The sequence below is a fragment of the Acinonyx jubatus genome, chromosome B2 (assembly GCF_027475565.1).
Source record: "Acinonyx jubatus isolate Ajub_Pintada_27869175 chromosome B2, VMU_Ajub_asm_v1.0, whole genome shotgun sequence".
Classification (NCBI taxonomy): domain Eukaryota; kingdom Metazoa; phylum Chordata; class Mammalia; order Carnivora; family Felidae; genus Acinonyx; species Acinonyx jubatus.
In genome coordinates this window covers 50,644,441-50,664,956 of record NC_069385.1, presented here as the reverse complement: position 1 = coordinate 50,664,956, position 20,516 = coordinate 50,644,441, and the positions used below count along the sequence as shown (strand labels likewise).

At 42.3% G+C, this 20,516-nt stretch overlaps 1 protein-coding gene across 3 annotated transcripts in view; it reads right to left on the bottom strand.

The window, feature by feature from the left end:
* Positions 1–20,516, bottom strand: part of FYN (FYN proto-oncogene, Src family tyrosine kinase) — a 213,753-nt gene that overhangs the window by 185,662 nt on the left and 7,575 nt on the right. For 2 of the 3 annotated variants that reach the window (XM_027057070.2, XM_027057076.2), the window contains exon 2: positions 18–57. The exons of the other annotated variant lie outside the window; for it this stretch is intronic. The gene's annotated coding sequence lies outside the window, so the exon portion shown is untranslated. The remainder of the gene's footprint in view (positions 1–17; positions 58–20,516) is intronic. 3 annotated transcript variants of the gene reach the window in all.

Below are 20,516 nucleotides of genomic sequence, written 5' to 3'. Positions count from 1 at the left end.
AAAACTTGTCAACTTACTTTTTCCACGTCTAGATCAGCATCCTGCTTCTTCAAAAAACTGTAGAAGAAAAAAAAAAATAGACATCAAAAGAGAACGGAGCGCTCTTTTCCTATAAACCTCTCACAAAGTACCACCATAGAATTTCCATTTGCTGCAGACAATCAATTTGCCCACAACTTTTCTCTCGTTCACACAATTGTTGCTATGTCACAGTTGCCACAAACACCTGCCTGCAACTGCAAAGACCTGGCCCTGTACCATCAAAGGAAGCCAACATGAGATTTTAACTTTCTGAAGCCAGGAAAGATACAGATGGAGGTCTTACACACACACACGCACGCACGCACGCACGCACGCACACACCTTCTTTCCAGTGCCTATAGGTCATCCATAGTTGGGAAACATTAAAAAAAAGAGTCTTCCAAGATCTTGTTCAGCTCACCTCTTGGCTTAAATCTTCCCTTAGCCCCCAACCCACATGTGCCCCACTTCCTGTCCGACTGTGGGTGGGCCTCACTGTCCAAACAGCCTTCTTAGGATGGCCTCTCTTTCCCATCAGCTGGAGTTCCCCTCTCTGGGAGATGTGCCAACCCAGCAGCCTGCACCGACTTGTCCACGGAACTTAGGCCCCAGGAATACCTTAGAACCTTGTGCCAACCCCTGGCAAAGTAGAGTGCTGATTCTGTGGCACCCCTGCCCACTTCACATTCATCTTGAAAGTGCCAGGAGCGGGATGGCACCTTTCCAGTTTGTTCATGCACTCTGCCTGTAACCTGCCAATATTACGGTTCCTCGCTTATTATTTGCAATTTTAGCTGTTGGAACAAAGCTTCAGTTTTAGTATGATGATAAAGAATCAAAATGGTTGAATGGAATTACGTTGACAACAATATGTTAGGGCAGAAAGTAAAAGGTTTGAGGAATGTGAATAAAAAGGCAGCAACAATTTTTCCTCTCTTAGTAGACTCACACTTTTTGTCATTATGATTCTTAGCATCCCGGTCCATGGTTTAAAAGACTGCCATCATAAATTACTATCCCCATCAAAACCACCCCACCCCCCAACACACACAAAAGAATTTTTGCAAAGAATGCATAATTAACAGTAACATCTTTGTTTTGTTTAATCAAAGATGACTCAGAATGAAGGAAAGAAAAAATGACCATGGGGAAGAGCATGAGAAACTCATATATTGTCTTCTGCAGATGGGTATTCAAATCATGAACTGACTGCAGACATGCAGGAGAACCAGCACGAGGTTGCGGGGAGAGAATGTGCTAATGAGCATGCCACTACAGCCCGTACCTTAGCAACCCACATCACCCCATCTCTTCCTTGCTTCTGACACGCTGTCCTCCTAAGCAAGGAGATGCCATGAGTCAATATGTGCCTTTCTCCTGGCTAACCCACTAGGGATGCAGACACTGCTGAGCTGTAAAAAATGGGAATCCCCATTGTCTAAAAATGTTAACTAGCCTCCCTATCACCAGCAAAGAGTAATTCAGAATCGGGAGAACTTTTCACCAAAGGGAACAGATATACAGTGGAAGTCTGACTTCCATTCTTGAACACTTCCCTAAAGAAGTTTAGGAAGGCTGTCATTCTGATTTACAGAACGGAATTTTTCTGTTTGCAAGGTGGAAGATTCCTTCATCCACCACAGAAAAAGAAACACCTGCAGAATCACTACCCTTTCCCAAAGTAGTAACGAAACTTAACCTCTCTCATGCACACAGCACGAGTGCAACCACATGAGATACCCCGTTCAACGGCAAGCTCTTCCAGAATGAGCCTTAGTGGGGCGCCTGGGCAGCTCAGTTAAACGTCCGACTCTCGGCTCAGGTCATGATCTCATGATTTGCGTTCAAGCCCCATGTTGGGCTCTGCACAGACAGCACAGAGCCTGTTTGGAATTCTCTCTCCCTCTCTCCTGCCCCTACCCCACTCATGCTTTCTGTCTCTAAATAAACAAATAAACGTAAAAAAAAAAAAAAAAAAAATGAGCCTGAGCTCCATGACACTTTAGCAACTGATAGGTAGCAAAAGGAAAACTGAAAACCTGTTTGGAGCTGCTAGCTAACTACTGCAAAAGGAATGTTATCCATCCATACATATATGCAGCTTCATCCAATTTCTTTTTCAGGCTTACAAAACAGATGGAGTTAATTAACAAAGACAATACATATATGCATCATCCTGCAGCCATAAACCAGAAGGATGTCACAGCTTTAACTTCAAAGCCTCCCAGCAAGCACAGCCTGAGATATTTTTAGGCATCAGCTCCATTGTTTCAAAGAGGATATGGTTTGGTGAAATAAAATTGCCAAAAAGTAAAATTCACAGGACAACCTTGCTAGGATGAAGAGTGGCATTTGATTTTAAAACCAGTTATGTCTGTCTTAAAGGGTGTGCTTCTGCAAAGCTGAGAATAAATTTTGTCATCAAATGTTTAAGTGAAACAGAAGTACCTTTTATTTAAATGTCTTACATAAAAAAATCATTCTTTTTTTTTTTTTCAACGTTTATTTATTTTTGGGACAGAGAGAGACAGAGCATGAACGGGGGAGGGGCAGAGAGAGAGGGAGACACAGAATCGGAAACAGGCTCCAGGCTCCGAGCCATCAGCCCAGAACCTGACGCAGGGCTCGAACTCACGGACCGCGAGATCGTGACCTGGCTGAAGTCGGACGCTTAACCGACTGCGCCACCCAGGCGCCCCCAAAAAATCATTCTTTAAAAATTGACCGATTATTCTATTTTATCTTTATTCTAAATATAAATTTTTGGAATATTCAAGTTTTAAATTTTCAAAGCTTAAGGCAAAAGAGACCGCCCTCCTCCTCTGTGTGTGTGTGTGTCTGCGTATAGACCGATATACATATATAGTTACATAGACATTTTCAATAGTTGACTTTGTATTCAATCATGGGTTTGTGGCCATTAGGGCATTTTCCATGCTTTTATTCTTCCTGCTGAAGCAGTGCTAATGTTTTGTTTGAGAAACATGACTGAAGTGACCCAGATTCCCAAGCGGAAAAGGCTGATCCATGAATGTTGCAAATGTGTGACCGCCTGCAGGAATGAAAGCCAAAGCATGAGACCTTGGCCAAAAATGAACTACTCCCAACTATTTAGATCAGATCAAATCCTCTATCTTTGGGAGAATACACAGAGACCTTCGTTTTTAGAGGAAAGTCTAAAACTAAAACTGAGAAGGCTTTGACTTTGAGTTCTCTTGATGCAGCCATTCCTGTAGCCCCCCAACTCCCTGCTCTCCCATTTCCAAATGCCCAGGGGACGTCCCCCCTGGTACTCATCACAGGGACCTTACAACCGGACAGTGCAGGCACAAGAATAAACAGAACCAAAGGGGGTGTCAGCCACACGTTCAGAGAATGGCAAGAGGCTTAGTAGTCCTACAGGGCAGAGAGGGACTTACGAGTGTGGAGGTAGGCTGGTGGGAGAAAGGTGGGAAACTGAGGCAGAGGCCAGCTAAGAAGTCAGCCTGTGAGAGGCATACTCCTGCACTTACCAGTGTATTTTCTACACGCCTCTATCCCAGGAAGGGGGAGGAGAATAGATACAGCCCCCAGCATCTTCCTGGCACAGGACTAAGCACCGTCATTCTGATCTCACCAACTCTGCTGGGTAAGTATAGTTTTCTCCTAATTAGCTGTCAGGGCCCAGGACAAAATCACCTTTTCACTCCTGTTTTCCTCTGGTCCCACTTCCGTGCAGAACTAGATTTCCTTTCCTCTGTGTTCTTACAGCACCTTACACAGTTCCTGCGTCCTGGTCTTCCCTGCTCCAGAGCAGCGCTCAGCCCAACAGGGGTTTCAGCTCTGCTGATGGAGGGGTGAAGGGTGAAGAGAGCCGGTGACAGAGTGACTGATGAAGAACTGACCAATAGAGCTGACTCAAGCTGCACGTAGGGTAGGGGTGTGTGTTGGGGGGAGGGCTGGAGGACAGAAATGCAGGGTGTGCCCACATACCGCACATGCCACATAGATAACCAGAAGCTGACCTTTCTTTCAATTTCATCCTGTGTCTTTAGCTATAAATAAGTGACAAAGATCCAATCTGGAGATTCTGCTATTATTTTTAATATTAGCCAGTGTTTCCTTTCCACTTAAAAAATGTGACTGAGAAACTGACGCTCAATGTTAGAGTCATAACCACAACTCCTATGTGAAGAAGGAGACTTGAGGGATATGACAAATCCAAGACTTAAATCATGGTTCTGGGTTTTGTTTGATTATTTCAAGAAAAGGAAGATTGAGAGAGAAATGAAATCTACTTTTCTCTTGCCACAGAATCTTCTCTATTTCCAATTCAAACCTTCTTACTACTTGCAAAAGATTTAAAATATTCATCGACCTGCCAAAAAACATCTGCATGCTACTCGACACATCTATTCACATCTGAATGCCTTCTTTCTGCTCCAACGATCATTGCTGTATTCAGTCAAACTAAAGTGAGAACCTCAGAACTGTACGTGGTGTGATGTCAGTGGCACCGAGGATAAAATGGCCATTTGACAGCAACTTCCATATCAAGTGTGTCGACAGGGGCACTGCTCCTTTGGTTATTAACTTAGGATCCAAGGCACAAAAAAGACCAGGCAGGGCCAGACTCTGCCACAATTCCAAAGAAAGCTAAGACACACACAGAGCGTACACAGAAGCTCCTCAATGTTCCCCGGTGAAGGGGCGGCCCCTGGCTCCCTGCCTGCAGCCTGGGAACAGGCCCACTCTCTCAGTGGGCTTCCTGAGGCCTTCACAGCTGCACACAGACACGTAGTGCAGTGTTTGGGACCATCTACGCTCAAGGTCACCACAATCTTCTGTGTGCCCAACAGCTGGGGCAGGCCCCGGAGACAGGAGCCAGCTCAGACAAAGCCCTTTGTTGTGGGGTATTCCTCATTGCCTGGTTTCCCCAGGAAAAATGTATTTTCCTTTAGCCATTCACTCTGGCCCTACCTCATTCTCCTGCGTCCTTCTACACACGTGAACCTTTTAACAAAGTTAAAAGCTAACCTCCCATCTTACCTCCCTCCCACCCTGGTAAAGGCACAGTGACACAATGGTGTCCATGTGCACAATGGTTAAGAGCAGAGGGCCTTGACAATGTTGGTGACAGGTCAAGACTCCTGAAGAGTTTAAAGGAAAGGGTCTAGCTTGGGAGAGGACAGTTAAGGTGGCTGGGGATCGCCTTTGGGTATCCTATGCTAGGAAGATGTACTTTGTCGTATAATCTCATTCTTATTTCTTTTATACAAACATTGATTTACTTCACAGAAAAGGTAATATACGCTCAATGAAAAATCTGGAAAATCTGGAACCCCTGTTATGATGTTGGAACTTTCCCCTTCTGGCCAGTATTTCTATGCTTATGTAAATGTTAACCGCTACTACAGCACCTCCAACTTGCATGTCACAACTGACGGCACATACAACTTATTTTGCATAGAGGCAAACAGTGGGGGGGCAGGGTACCCTCAATATGAACAATGTACCTAGTAAAATTAATTGCAGGATCTATTTCAAGTAGTAAGGCACAAAAGGGAGGCTACATCACCTAAGGATGCTTCTCACCACTGACCTATGAATTACTCTCTAAAACACAGAATTTTGGTCCATAGCCAGGGAGGAAGTGGTTGGATTCAGTTGTTTTGTCTTTTTTTTTTTTTTTAGTCTTTTAATGTTTATTTGTGAGAGAGAGAGAGAGAGAGAGAGAGAGAGAGAGAGAGAGAGAGAGAGAGACGGAACATGAGCAGGGAAGGAGCAGAGAGAAATGGAGACACAGAATCCAAAGCAGGCTCCAGCTCTGAGCTGTCAGCACAGAGCCCAATGTGGGGCGTGAACCCACAAGCTGCAAGATCATGACCTGAGCCAAAGTCAGATGCTCAACCAACTGAGCTACTCAGGCGTCTGGGTTGGATCCAGTTCTATCTCTAGCTCTGTTATTTATTTGTTCTGTGACTGGGTGGGGGCAGGGGTGCAGGAAGGGTGACATTAAATAACCCATGGGGCCAGGCAGGTAAAACAAATGAATGAAGCAGGTGAGGTGGGGCTTGGGTGAGCTGAAGAGCCCTGAGGCCGCTGTCATGAGAGAACACAGGCTTGGTTTTGTCAGACCTTCCAATTTTTTTCAAAAGAAACAGGGAATCTCAGTTTTTATACAAAAATGCCCCCATTTAAAAATGTTCATTTAATTTTTAAAATGCCTCATGTGGCCTAATGAAACATAATAAACAAGGGTATAATCTGGCCCATAGACTGGTTTGCTATCTGTTTAAGTCATAAGATCCAGCCCTTGGTTTCTCTTAATATTAAATAGGAAATTGGCTGCTATCCGCCCCTTGGGGTTATTTAAGAGCATGGGGGAGGGGGATTATTATCACGTAACAAAATAATCCAAGCCCATTCAGATGCACAAAGCAGAGTAACATGATCCCTTGGTTTTATGTAATGTTAATAGATGTGGCTTCATTTTTTTGTAGAATTATTTGAAATGTATAATTATACATGTTAGCTTCCAAACAAACAAAAGAGGTAATTGTAATAGCCTTGGAGGACGAGGGTGTGACCAACTCGATCAAGCAGTGGGGTGGAAGTCTGAGGGGAATGGCTTTGATTTTTTTTAAACAAACACTGTGTAGAGACAGGTGGTGTAGACAACCCTCTCAAGAAACACTGCACTAAAGGGCAGCACAGCAACGAGGTGGTCTCTACGTGAGAATGCAAGGTGAAAATAACTTAATCTTAAAAATGGATGAAATCACAAATGTGGTGACAGAATGAGCATCATGTTAGAATAAACAAACAAAAAAAAAAACCCCAAGTACCAACTAAAGCAATTATGTCAGCAAAATACTAGACAGTATTGGGTGCAGTAAAAATTTTATTATTAAGAGTGAAGAAGTTAAGATCTAGTTACGCTGGTTTTCTTAAACAAGAAGTCGGGGAGGGGGGAAGATCTTTACTACAACACACATTGCCCCACATTTTACACTGTGCCATTTCTGTATTTGTCCTTTTTAGCCTACTTCTAGCAGTCTCTCTTTGCTAAAATACATTAGTTGCCATGGAAACAATGTCATAGTGTGTAAAACCACTCACTGTCCTTGGAAAGGCATTCATGATAAAAACTGAACAGTAGCATGTTTTAAAAAGCGATCCCATAGACAGCAGTTGTGTAAGAACACCACAAGATCTCAAAATTGTGACTTCAAGGTATTCCTCCACCACCATCATATGGTCTGGTTTCCCCCAAGTCAACCAGTGAAGCACCTTTCCTCCTCTTGTACACCAAGAGTAATTACAACAAAATCTCCCATCTAATGTTGGTGAAAACAATAGATTCCCTGTGAGGCACGCTCACTTCTCTCGATGGGGTGGGGCTGGGAAACCGTAGAATCAGAAGGTTTGTAGGCCTGATAACACCTCTGCTAATGACAAGGATTTAGTCCTGTGATACGTGCTGCTGTCCAATTTTGTTTTAAGAGAGGGAAATAATACTTAGGACATAGAGATTTACACTTGCTTTTCCCTATTGTCACAGATTAGCAAGACACTCTTTCTTTTTTCCTTTCATCAACACAAAGTAGACCATATTTATTTCTCTGAGATAATACATTGAGCAGCTTTCATGTGCCATGTTGGCAAAGGAAACAGGCAAGATATGGGTCCCCTGGAAGCTGAAAATCTGGTGGAGCCAACTGGGCAAGGGTGGGAGCATAAAAGGCCTCCTGGGCCTTGGTGAAGAGCCGGATTTTATTCTAACTGCAAATAGGAAGATAATTGAGTGGTGTTCCCCAGCAACATGATCTCACATAGATTTTTAAAAGCTCACTCAGCTATGTGGGAAGTGGGATTGGAAGTCAACAGTAGAGGAGCACAGAGCAGTAATGTTATCAGAATCGTCCCAATGAAAGAGGGCAATACAAAGCAGATGGAGAAATGTGATCTCTAATTGGGGTGACTTTGCACCTTGGCTCCTCTGTGAAAATGCTAGATGATATCTACTGTCCTGGGCACTCGTCAGATTAAACATTTGTGTAAATGATTCATTTTTAAGCCAAGTATTATTATTAGTTGCATCAAAATGTACCAAGATTGGATTTGCATTTCCAGCTTCTGCCATAGATAGACTTAACTGCCAGTGGGTGAGATAATCTCAAGGTGAAGAGAATTTTCTGAAAGGTGACCAATGACAATCCATCTCTTTTCCTGTCCTTTTCCAATCTTGGCCTAAGTAAACACCTCCCTCTCAAGGAAAATAGACAGGATGCTCACCAATAAAATAAAGAACACTTGGACATGAGCAGCTCAGGGCAGCCAACTCCTCCCAGTCTCAGAGGGCAGTGCCCCTGGCAGACGCTGGATGCAGTGATCAGTTGTGCTGTGAGCCATGCTGCAGCTAGAGTTGCACAAGACACCCATCACAAGGGTCAGTGAGAAACAGAAGATTACAGGTTAGGTGTACATGAAATATATTCAGGACATGGCCCTTCTCAAGAATGGTGTAAATGCTTTCATTACAGCGTTCTTGTCATTTATCGATGGCTATTCTAATTCACTTCGTAATGTGCCTTTTGGCGATAATGAAACAAAAAGGAAAAAATGGCAAATTTAGTGAAAAATTAAGTACTGTATTTCTATTTTTCGAGAAAGCTGATGATGGAATGTTAACGCATACAAACTGCTGGTTAATATTCATTATCCACCATGGGAGCCATAGTGATATCATTCACTCCATAAACCACAGCCACAAATCTACAGAAGCACAGATCAGCAACTACTTCAAATGTTAATCACTTTTGTAATAAGGTTGTGTCCGAGGATGACAATCTAACACATGCTGCTATAGAAGGTTCACTAACATAGCACTCTAGGAAGTATGACTTTTCTTTTAGATCAAATGCTTGCTATTCTAAGTTAATTCTGCTTATTTCTGAGTAAATAAGTACATATATGAAAAGCGAAGTGATAGCTTTTAATGTGTTGGCTTCATTAGCAAAAGAAAAGAAATTTAACAGTTAAATGATTCCAGTTTTAGGTAGTATTAACCAGTGGTTTAAGTAGAAAAAAATCAATTCCAACAGTGGTTTGATTTTTTTTTTTTCCATCTATTTCCTGGGATCAAATAAAGCTTGTGGAAGTTCATTCTGTCATAGGTGAAACATCTCCTGTTACTGTGAATGCCACTGTAAATTGTAAAAAGTTTAACATGAGAGGGGTGCCTGGGTGGCTCAGTCGGTTAAGCATCTGACTCTTGATTTCAGCTCAGGTCATGGTCTCACGGTTCATGGATTCAAGCCCTGCACTGGGCCTTCTGCTGGCAGCAGAGACTGCTTGGGATTCTCTCTCTCTGCCCCTCCCATGCTCTTTCTCTCAAAAATGAATAAATAAAACTTAAAAAAAAAAAAAAAAGCTTAACATGAGAGAGGAAATTGTTTTTGCAGCGAAATACACATATAAATTTTATAATGCTAAAAAACAACTGCCCTTACTAAATCAAGAAACCTATGGAACAGAAAGTCACTTGGAATTGCGTATGCATATGCATAACTCATAACTGCATTCAAATAAGTGGCTATATCCTACCAAATGCAAAAAAACACACAAAAAACTATAGATGTAGAAATTGACAAATAATAGGAAAACATAACTACCAAATTTTTCTGACAAAGTTTTGTGAATATTATTAACATTTCAGCACAATAATATGTGCCTTTTACTTTGCCACCTGTCATCAGCAACCAAGTTTTAGAAAAAATGAGGGGCTCCCGGGTAGCTAAGTCAGTTAAGCGTCTGACTCTTGATTTTAGCTCAGGTCATGATCTCACATTTCGTAAGTTCGAGCCCCCTGAGCCTTGTGAGTTGGAGCTTGGGATTCTCTCTCTCCCTTTTCTCTCTGCTCCTCCCCTGCTCATGCTCGCTCGCTCTCTCTCTCTCTCAAAATAAATAAACTTTAACCAAAAAAAAGAAAAAAATGTTTGAGAAACGATTCTCTAAATCAACCTAGTTGTTGCATAATGGTATGATAGATGAATCCTGTAAAGTTTGGGTGCGTTCTGTTCCAAAACAGTTGGAAATCTTTCATTAAAGCAGTGAATGAAGCGCCAAAACACTTCAGTTCTTTAAAGCTTTTAGCCAATTGCAGTTATTGAAAACAAGGCTTGCAAAAAGGAAGATGTTGAAATTTATCCCGACAAAGCAAAGGAGGGACTAAACACAGTGTCCAAGATTTAATTCTGAAATTGTATTATGATGTGTTGAAGGATCTCGACTTGAGGTGATGTTTTGATGGTGCTCCTAGTTTTAATTGGATACATTTATATTAGGAACCAGAATGGAGCAAAATTATGAAGATCTACAATTTGTGTCATCTAAATGTGACAAGACATTCAAAAGGACCACAGAGGAATTTATTTTCATGAGTTCTGTAAAAATATTTATTAACGATAAAAATCCTGAGGGTAAAAGACCTGTGAAAATATTTGGGCTAAAATATTAACACATTTCAACACGTAAAAAGTTAGCCCGAGGAAAGCCTCCATTTAGCAGAATTTGCTCTGAGCTCATGTGCATCGGTAGAAAGAACTATTTTCTCTGCGAAAAAAATATTTTGATGTATACCATGAATGCCAACTGATGACAGTAACAATTTCACATAGTGACTATAAGACACAACTTTGAAGACGACTAGAGGCAAGCGTATGAGAATATTTAAAACAGTTCATTCTTCATAAAAAATATGTGACATGGGTATTAGAGACATATAGCTAGAAACTGACTAGAGTGAATGTATACCCCAAATAATTATGGTCATATGTTCTTTTTAATGCTTACTCAGTATAAAAATGTTTTTTTCTTCTAATGTACATGGACATGTTTTTAAGTTTTAGAAATTTTATTTTTCCGATTTTGAAGGTCCAAACATGGTATCAGTTAATAAATCAACCTTTAAAAATTCTATAGTATTGATTATTTTAGTGACTCCTTTCCACAGTGTTATGATCCCACATCTCGAGTTCTCTTGGCTCCCACTGACAGATGAGGAAAAATAGGAGATGCGTGTATATTTTGAGAAGATGTGCTCAAAGTGCCACCATAATTTTCTAGTAGAAAAGTATATAAGCAGCATCCTCAACACACCACCAAATACACACTTTTTAAAGCAAGACTAAAGATTTCCCTTCTCAAATTACTAGGAATTTCAAGAAACAGCAGGTTTTAAAACATCTTCTTAAATGTAGCATCATCCTTGTACGAATGTCAAGCTGGGATGAGACATAATTAAAAAGAGCTAACTGGTTTCTGCGCCTGCCACCCCCCCCCCCCCATTTAGTGTTCTGGTAACTACTTATGAGTTATACTCGAAAATGAATCCCTCCATATACTCATGCTTTATTTAGTACATGAAGACTGAATAAAAGTGAAGAGTTTCTCCCATGATAATCACAGATTGAATACAATCTCTAGTATTCACCCTGATTCCTTTAAAATATGGAACTGAAGGATCACACCCAGTAAATCTTCTCTTCTAGTCTCCAGTATCACAGTAAATTGATTAAAGAAAGTCCTGAAATTCTAATAATTTCCACTGAAATGAGTCTCCCTGGCAACTGAAGTCCTCCCTTCCAGGGCACTCAGAAGAACTGCCACAAGCTAAAAACAGGAAGCCCAAATCCCCACTACATTTGGGAAAATCTGGTAGACAAGCCTGCTCCTTGAGGGCAGATCTTCCCACTTCTTGCCCAAAGTGAACCTAATAACACGTATGCGAAGACATGATTTACTCAAAAGAAAAAGCATACTCTAAGAATACAAGCCAGTGAATATGCTGCCATCATTGTTACCATCATCATCATCATCAAGATAAAATACAGCTCAGATGCAATGTGGCAGGAGAGAAATTCACACCTATTACTCAGCTGTACACACACAAAAAATGTTACTTAAGGACATCTGGCTGGCTCAGTCACTGGAGCATGCAACTCTTGATCTCAGGGTCATGAGTTCCCACCCCATGTTGGGCCTAGAGCTTCCTAAAATAAATACTTTTTTTTTTATTTAAAAATTTTTTAACGTTTATTTATTATCGAGAGACAGAGCATGAGCATGGGAGGGGCAGACACAGAATCCGAAATAGGCTCCAGGCTCTGAGCTGTCAGCACAGAGCCTGACACTGGGCTTGAACCCACCAACCGGGAGATCATGACCTGAGTCGAAGTCAGACGCTCAACTGAGCCACCCAGGCACCCCAATGAATAAATACTTTTTAAAAATGTTACTTCATTTCTCCAGTGTTTAATTCAAATTGATCATGACCACTGCATTTCTGATGATAGTAACAAAAACAATCTTGCCACTTCAAGATAACTTAATCTCTTCAGATTTAAAATTCTTAGTTGCTTCAGGGCAATTAGTCAAATTAAACTTCTCTAAACTGCCTCTCAGGGCTGTGTTCTTTTCCCTTGCCCTTCTGCCCCCACCCCAGGTTAGCAGGATGGGGAGAGGACCTAGTCTAGGCACTGCCCTCCATGCCCTCACTGGCGTCCCTGGGATGTTTCATCCCTTTGTCTTTGGGTGTTGGCCTGATTCTGCTGATGTGACTGGTAGATTGAACCCAACCAGTCTCCAGGAGTGAGACTGCACAGTTCACTCTGTGCCGCCTTCATTCTGCCTCCCAGCTCCCTCTGCACCTCCACATGTGCCTGAGGGGGCCTACAGGCCCGTGGGATCGCTCCTATGCCACATGCAGGCTTTGGGGAATTGAGAGGGCTTGCTTCTGCCTAAACACGCCCCCCTGTAGAGTACACTACAGGTAGTTTCCTTCCAGGGTTCCAGACCAAATGCAAGGTATGGGTGCTCTCTGCAAGCAGATTCTCCTCCACTCTCCTGAAGTGGGGGATCTCAGCCACCCATTCATTTAGCTCTAGTCTCCTCCTAATCTCTACAAGCTCTATGCTCCATCCCAGGAAGGTATTTCCTCCTTCCTGCATGGCTTACTACACAATATATACCAGGCCTTCTGAGATCTGCCTCCTTGGAATCCACAATCATTTTTCTTCTAACAAAGCCTGCCTCTTTTGAGTGAAGGCCTGGGCTAATTCTGGTCTCTGAAACATGCTTCAAGGGCTTGTTTTGAAAGTCAAAAGCTGAACAACGTCTTCTTTGTCCTAGACCATATTCTGTCCTCCCCCTGAAGTAATGGAATCCTTCGCCTCAATGGGGGAGATTCCCAGGGAAACAAGAATTAGAAGGAAAGTAAAGTAAATTGAATACTAGTTTAAGATTATCCCCCACTAAACAAGGTCATAATGTAAGGTTTCAGAGAGCCCAGAACATTCACCCAGGATTTTTAAATTTTAATTAAAAAAAATTTTTTTGAAGTAAAGTCTACACCCAACATGCGGCTTAAACTGATGACCCTGAGGTCAAGAGTAGCATGCTCTGCTGACTGAGCCAACCAGGCACTCCATTATCCAGGATTTTTTTAAAAGTGCAACATACTGACATGTCATTCTTCTAGAAGACATCATTTACAGCCAACCCTTGAACAACATAGGTTTGAACTGCACAGGTCTACTTACACCTGGATTTTTCTGGACAAATACTATACAGTACTGTAAATGTATTTTTTCTTGTGGTTGGTTTTAATATTTTCTCACTTTACTGTAAGAGTATGGTATATAATACATATAACATACAAAATATGTTAATTGGCTTTTGATGATCAATAAGGCTTCCAGTCAACAGATGGCAATTAACATTCAAGTTTTTGGTAATTCAAAAGTTATACATGGATTTTCGACAGCCCAAGGAGTCAGCATCCCTAACTTCTGTGTTGTTCAAGGGTCAACTGTACACATATTTGAACCAAGAGCAAAAGAGGCCTATGGATTTCAGTTTCTTGAAGTATTTATACCTAATGTCCTTAATCATTAATCTACAGTTGAGCAGCTATCCATTCAACAAGGAGCCACCCTTATTCGGCATCATTTTAGAACTCTACACTCCCCTAGGTTTCCTCTTCCGAGGGCTTCCTGCCTTTGTTTCCCCTCTTCCATACCTGCTGTGTTCACGCATCATATCCGTAAGACTACAGATCCTTCCTTATTGCATCTACCATCCCAATTCCAGCTTGCTCCCCTAGCCAGCCTAAATCCTACTTGCAGCTGATTCAACCGATATTTTCCTTAGTCTCTAAGAATATCCTCCTCACTTGATGGTTCAAATCAATTCTCAACTCTAGGTCACCCAACGGTCAGATTTTCCATTCCAAAGTAACAAGTACTACAAGGCCAAATCACAAAACTGGGCTAAAGTGAGCCATTAAAAAATACCTACAAATTCTAATGGGGCCTCACTATTTCTCTGTAATACATTTTTGGTTTTTTTTAAAGATTTTATTTTTAAGTAATCTCTACACCCAATGTGGGGCTCAAACCCACAACCCTGAGAACAGGAGTCACATGCTCCACTGACTGAGCCAGCCAGTCACCCCTCTCTGTAATAATTTCTATCCATCTATTAAAATATTACTCTATATTTTTGTGGCTGTTTGGACTTCTTCTAGATTCGCCAAGCTGTCCTCCTATCTTTGAACCTTCCAACCTTGGATAATGGCTCAGCCTCCAATTTTACTGAAAAGCTTCAGGACATCCACACCTTTGAACTTCTTTCTTTTCACATAAAAATGTCAGGGGCGCCTGGGTGACTCAGTTGCTTTAGCGTCCAACTTGGGCTCAGGTCATGATCCCACAGTTTGTGAGTTTGAGCCCTGCATTGGGCTCTGTGCTGACAGCTCAGAGCCTGGAGCCTGTTTTGGATTCTGTGTCTCCCTCCCTCTCTCTCTCTGTCTCTCTCTCTCCTGCCCCTCCCACGCTTGCACACATGCTTTCTCTTAAAAATAAATAAACATTAAAAAAAATTTTTTTTAAATGTCAGTATCTTCATCTGCCTCAGTGATAGTTAGAAATCACACGTGTAAAATACTGTGCCTGCCCCTTTGTGGGAATTCAGACTTGCAAATACCCTTCTCATGTGTTCTTTCTCACTTCAAGTTACTGCTAATTTTTATCCTGTTGAGAGCTATAGTGAGTTGAACGGCAGCCCCCTTCCCATTATAAAAGATGCCCATCCGAAATCCCCTCATGGGGAAAAGGGTCTCTGCAGATATAATTAATAAATTAAGGATCTTGATGGGGTGCCTGGGTGGCTCAGTTGGTTAAGCGACCGACTCTTGATTTTGGCACAGGTCATGATATCATGGTTGGTGAGACTGAACCCCATGTTGGGCTTTGTGCTGACAGCGTGTATCCTGCTTGGGATTCTGCTTCCCTCTCTGCCCTTCCCCTGCTCACGTTTTCTCTCTAAACAAGCAAACATTAAAAAAAAAAATAAAAAAGAGGAAGTTAAGGATCTTGAGATGAGACCATCTTGAATTAGGGTAGGCCCTAAATCCAGTGACAAGCGTCCTTATGAGAGAGGAGAAAGCCATGTAAAGATGCTCAAAGGAAAATCTCATGTGAATTGGTGGCAGAAACTATAGTGATGGGTCTAAAAGCCAAGGAACGCCCAGGCCTGCCAGCAGCCACCAAAAGTTAGGAAAGAAGCATGGAACAGAGTCTCCAGAACAAGGTGTCACTGGGATGTGACACCTTAATTTCAAGACTTTTGGACTCCAGAACGGTGAGAGAAATTTTTCTGTTGTTTTAGGCCACCTAGTTTGGGGTAATTTGTTGCAGCCACAAAAGACTAATACAAGGGCTCCTCCTATACTCATCATGATCTTGCCCCTGCCAACTCATTGTTGATCCTCTTCCATCCGTTATCCCCCCCTCCCTCCAATCTCACCAACATCACCCTCACTAGTGGATCATTTCCGCATGTTCTAGCTCATCTAGAAGGTTCTTAAAGCCCAGCTGAGTGTCCTGGTGGGCAGCATAGAGCAGGGCTCTTCCCACACTGGCAGTTCTGGATCTCAAGTGCATGGGAGCATTGTTGTGGGGATGGAGGCCAGGGTACTTCAACCCCTACACACAGAACCTCTGTCACAGCTCGGGACAGGAGATCTGGGAAGTGGAGTTTGCCTTGGGAACTCTAGATCGGGGACTCTTAAACCTTCACACAGTGCACCCTTCCTCATTTGGCATACTTGGGCCAAGGTACAAAGAACATCTGCAGTTTTCCAAGTGCCAGTCCTCCTTATATCACATTCAGGCATAAACTAACCAGAACTTCCCTGGAGCTACTGGCACTCACAGAGGCATCTGGCTCAGCTCATTGTTCTGGAGTCCTCATAGGTCCTTGCCAGCCACACCTCACAGGCCTTCACTGAGCAAATCTCAGTCTCTTGGAGAACTACCTGCAACTCTTAACAGTCTGAAATCAACAATGTGTTGAATAATGACTACAAGACGGTGGGAATTATATGGACAACCACACCTATATGAAAAGAAGGATGTGATATGGCACATTATCTACCTATGCCTTGCCTCTAATTTGAAAACAACATTAGAAGTTGGCATCACTGGCATTTTCACCCAAGGAAGTTGAACATAAGGGGGAACCTAAAACACTGTGCAACCAAAATCTGGGTTCTGAACCATGATTTTGAGGACCTACCAATGCAAAGGACCTGATGTACTACCTACAAGAAGAAAATATATTCAAGATGCATCTCATTCCAGAAGTACTGAAAACACTTGTAAGACCTCCCAGCTTGGAAGCTCAGAATCATAATCAACAAGCATTTAATAAATGCACAGCTCAGTGTAGTGTTACATAGCACAACGCAAATGAAATGAGGTGTGCTTTCAGCCTTCTAGAAGCATGCTACTGAAAATGGACAATTCTGACAGGGAGATATACCAAAATGACTGAACATGAACAAACTGGATAAATGCATGAGGTGGTGACATTCCATGCCAGCCAAGGAGAGAGTGTATTAGGACACTGGCATGTGATCTCCTGCATTTAAGGAGGTGGCTGTGGAAATGGGAGGGGGGTTGGGGGTGAGGAGGTGCTCAAATCATGGACCATGTATGGTTAAGGAAGGGAAAAAAGTTCACTACCGCTTTCCAAAGACCATAATGGCATTTCAAACAACAGTGAAGCACCAGGTACCTCCCCTCTTTCTGGCTGCAGCAGTTGGACTACATCCATACAAAATGTTCTTATTTATTCTCCCTCCCTTAGATACATGAAAGCTGGCATCCAGGTGAGGGCTAGGCAGGGCGACGCATTCATGAGGAATCACAGAGAACTTTCCACAGGTAGCTGAGAAGACTCTTAATGAGTGGCTGACAAACACTGACTGTTATGCTGTTGTCATCTTGTTACAGAAATGACTCGAGTAATGACCCCTAACCATGGAAAACATTTCATAAGGTTTATTTTCAGTCATTCTTTTGATGGAGATACAGAGGCTCTGGTTGGGGTACAGTGTTAGTCATGACTTTGTAGGACCTTAAGTCTAGAAAAGAACCTTCCTCCCCTGCCAGGGAGATTCTTCAGATGCTGATACTACCAAGTGAACCAAATTAACACAGGGAGAGGATGGCACTTCCACAGTCACGGTTGGATGTCACATGGCTGAGGGACTCAGGTAAATGCTACTTGGAGAGGTGCAGCTATGGATGGGCACCGGCTTCCCCAGTCCTCTCAGACTTCCAGGCACAACCCTGGTGGCCACCCTGCACTCTTCCACCATCCACTACTGTTTTCTTCCAACTTCCTCCCAGTGTTGAAACATTCTGCATTTCTCCTGGTCTTGGATGTCACTGCACCACTGGTAACTTCCTATGGTTTTTAGTGAAAATCGTATTGGTGAAAACCTGATGGCAGAGGACAAAGAAGTAACTATTTCCCTGACCACTCTAAATGTTTAACCAAAAGCTCAAGATTACGAGTGCAAGATCTTTAAACACACACCATCCTCAAAATACAACAGTGGTTCCTGAACCAGTCTGGGACAATCATTGACCCTAAACCATGCGGGCTGGTAGAGAGTCAACCTGGTGCCATCAGAAACTACAAAAACTACACAGGCTCAACATCCAAGCCCCACAGATGGCTAGGAGACCAGCTACATACTCCGGGGCCCTGCTCCAGGGCCTCTCCAAATAAACATCCACTGAATATCTACACTACGAATGACATCGTGCTACCTGCTATGGGGGGCCAGCAAACAACATTTTTGCACACAAAGGGCCAACAGTTTCTTGAGAATACAGGACCCACACAGATTCCTTGGAGACCTAGATTATAGTCTAAACTAAATTAGTAACTGGATATATGACCTTGGGCAAGTCACAAAATCTCTCTGAACCTTAGATCTCTCCTATGAGAATTTAACTAGCAACATAAGGCATCATTTATTAGGAGACAACTGGTCATAAGTATTCAATGTAAAAGGATGAGGAGATTAGGGGAAACTTCCTAAAGCTGGGATTGAAAAATGGGTAGAATTCTGAGGGAAAAGAAGGGCTAGGGGATTTCAAGAAGGGAAAACAAAGGCCAGAACACATTTTTCATATTAATGAGATACTAGACTGACATCTGGCTAATCAAGTGTTAGTATAGTGGTAAAAGAGGTGAGCCAAGTATGACTAAGAATGTGGACATGGAAGGTGTTGAATGCCAGCCTAAGGAATTTGGTCTTTGCTCCTATTCACTGGGTTGTAAGTAAAGGGACAAGGGAAGAGAACCAGTATCTACATCAGCTGGTACATCCATTTCACATGGATCAACATCCCCTCACTCAATTTAGAAGGTATAGGAGTGAAGCAACTGCAATCATTATTTGCAAACCACAGGAGAGCCTGAAGGACATAACATATCAAGAGAATATAGACTGGGCAACAGTATATATAAAGGGCAGCCACAGAATTGGCATTTTCAAGTAAAAGGAGATGATAAAAGATAGAGAATGACAGAATGTTAGCATTCGTTGATAACTCAGCTCCTACAACTGAAAACAATGAGGTGCTCTACATTTGTAGGTTAGACAGTAAACTCTACAATGAAAGGTGAAAGCCTCCAAACTTTGAGAGCAAATAAGAGAAACCATGAACAGAAATCAGCACTTTTCAGGTATCCTTGTGTACATGTGCCTAGTTATAGGCCACAGATCACACAATTCTGGAATAAAATGAAAACTGAAATGAAAATCAAATTTTATAAGTGACAATATTTGAAACTGTTATTGCTTTTAAATAGATACGACAACGTATGGAAACGAAGAAACTTGTTAGTGTTTATTTGGCTTTTGGGTAGAATTTAATTTGGAGGGTGGGGGTGATCCCACAGAAATACAGATTCAGTAACTTTTGCTGGGGATTAAAAGAAGAAAGGATTGGGAAAAGTGCCCTGGGCTTTGTTGTGGGAAAGGCGATCTGGCTCATTTTTAATTTTCCATTAAAGCCCTACTTTTCAGTATAAAGCAGATGGAATCCTTATACAACTCCATGAAAAGCCTACTATTTTTGGGAACCTCAAAGACGGAAGCTCTGAGAAAAATGAAAGTGTTTAAATTCATCAGATAAAATCCCACCAGCACATTCAAAAGAAGCAGGTACTTAGAAATCTTAAAAATACAAAGTAAGTGGTCTTTCTGTGATTGATTTCTGATCCCCAGCCTCCCCTGGGCGGCTGCTGACTTGGGCTGACTGATGATTTTCTACCACTTCACGGCCTGCTCCCATCAATGTGGATGAGACTCACTATGCCTGCTTCATTCCTTGTCTTTCAGAAGCTGCCTCCCTGATGGTTCCATCCCTACTGCCATTCTCATATCCAGAAGGGAGTTCGGTGCTCAACCCTGACAGCCCCAGACCTACTGACTCAGAAGATGGCCCGGAGATATGCACTCTGTAAGATCCTCAGAGAATATTCATGTAACCATGACCCTAAAACTCTCTCCTTATTATTATGAGCTAAGACCTAGTTCAATATATTGTTTGTTGTTCTGCTAGGGTGGATGGAAGAACAAGAGAGCTGCTGTTTACAGAGCATGGACTGTGAGGTACTGGGCTAGGAGATGATATCCACTGTCTCCATACTCATGGCTTACAATCTCATTTGAAAGATGGAACAAAATTAGTGTTAGGAGCATAGATTTCTGGAACCAGACTGTCCAGGTTCAGATTCCAGCTCTAATGCTTACTAGCTGTGTGAGCCTGACTAAATCGCTTAACCTCTAAACCTCAGTTTTCCCATCTGTTAAGTAGGAATAATGATAGTATACCATGGAATAGTGCTGGGTGTTGTGTTGGCCAATTGACCATGAATATGATATTGTCCCTGACTTCCAAAGAGCTCATAAGTCAATGAAAAAGACCAGTATTCACCCATTCTTCCACCCAGCTGATTCCATCTTGCTTTACAAGTCCAACTATGATGATGGTGATGATGAGGTAGAAATCAAGTGCCATGGGGGCCCACAGAAAGGACCAAAGAGGGGGCTTCCCAGAAGGTGAGTCTTGAGAGGAGTAATGAAG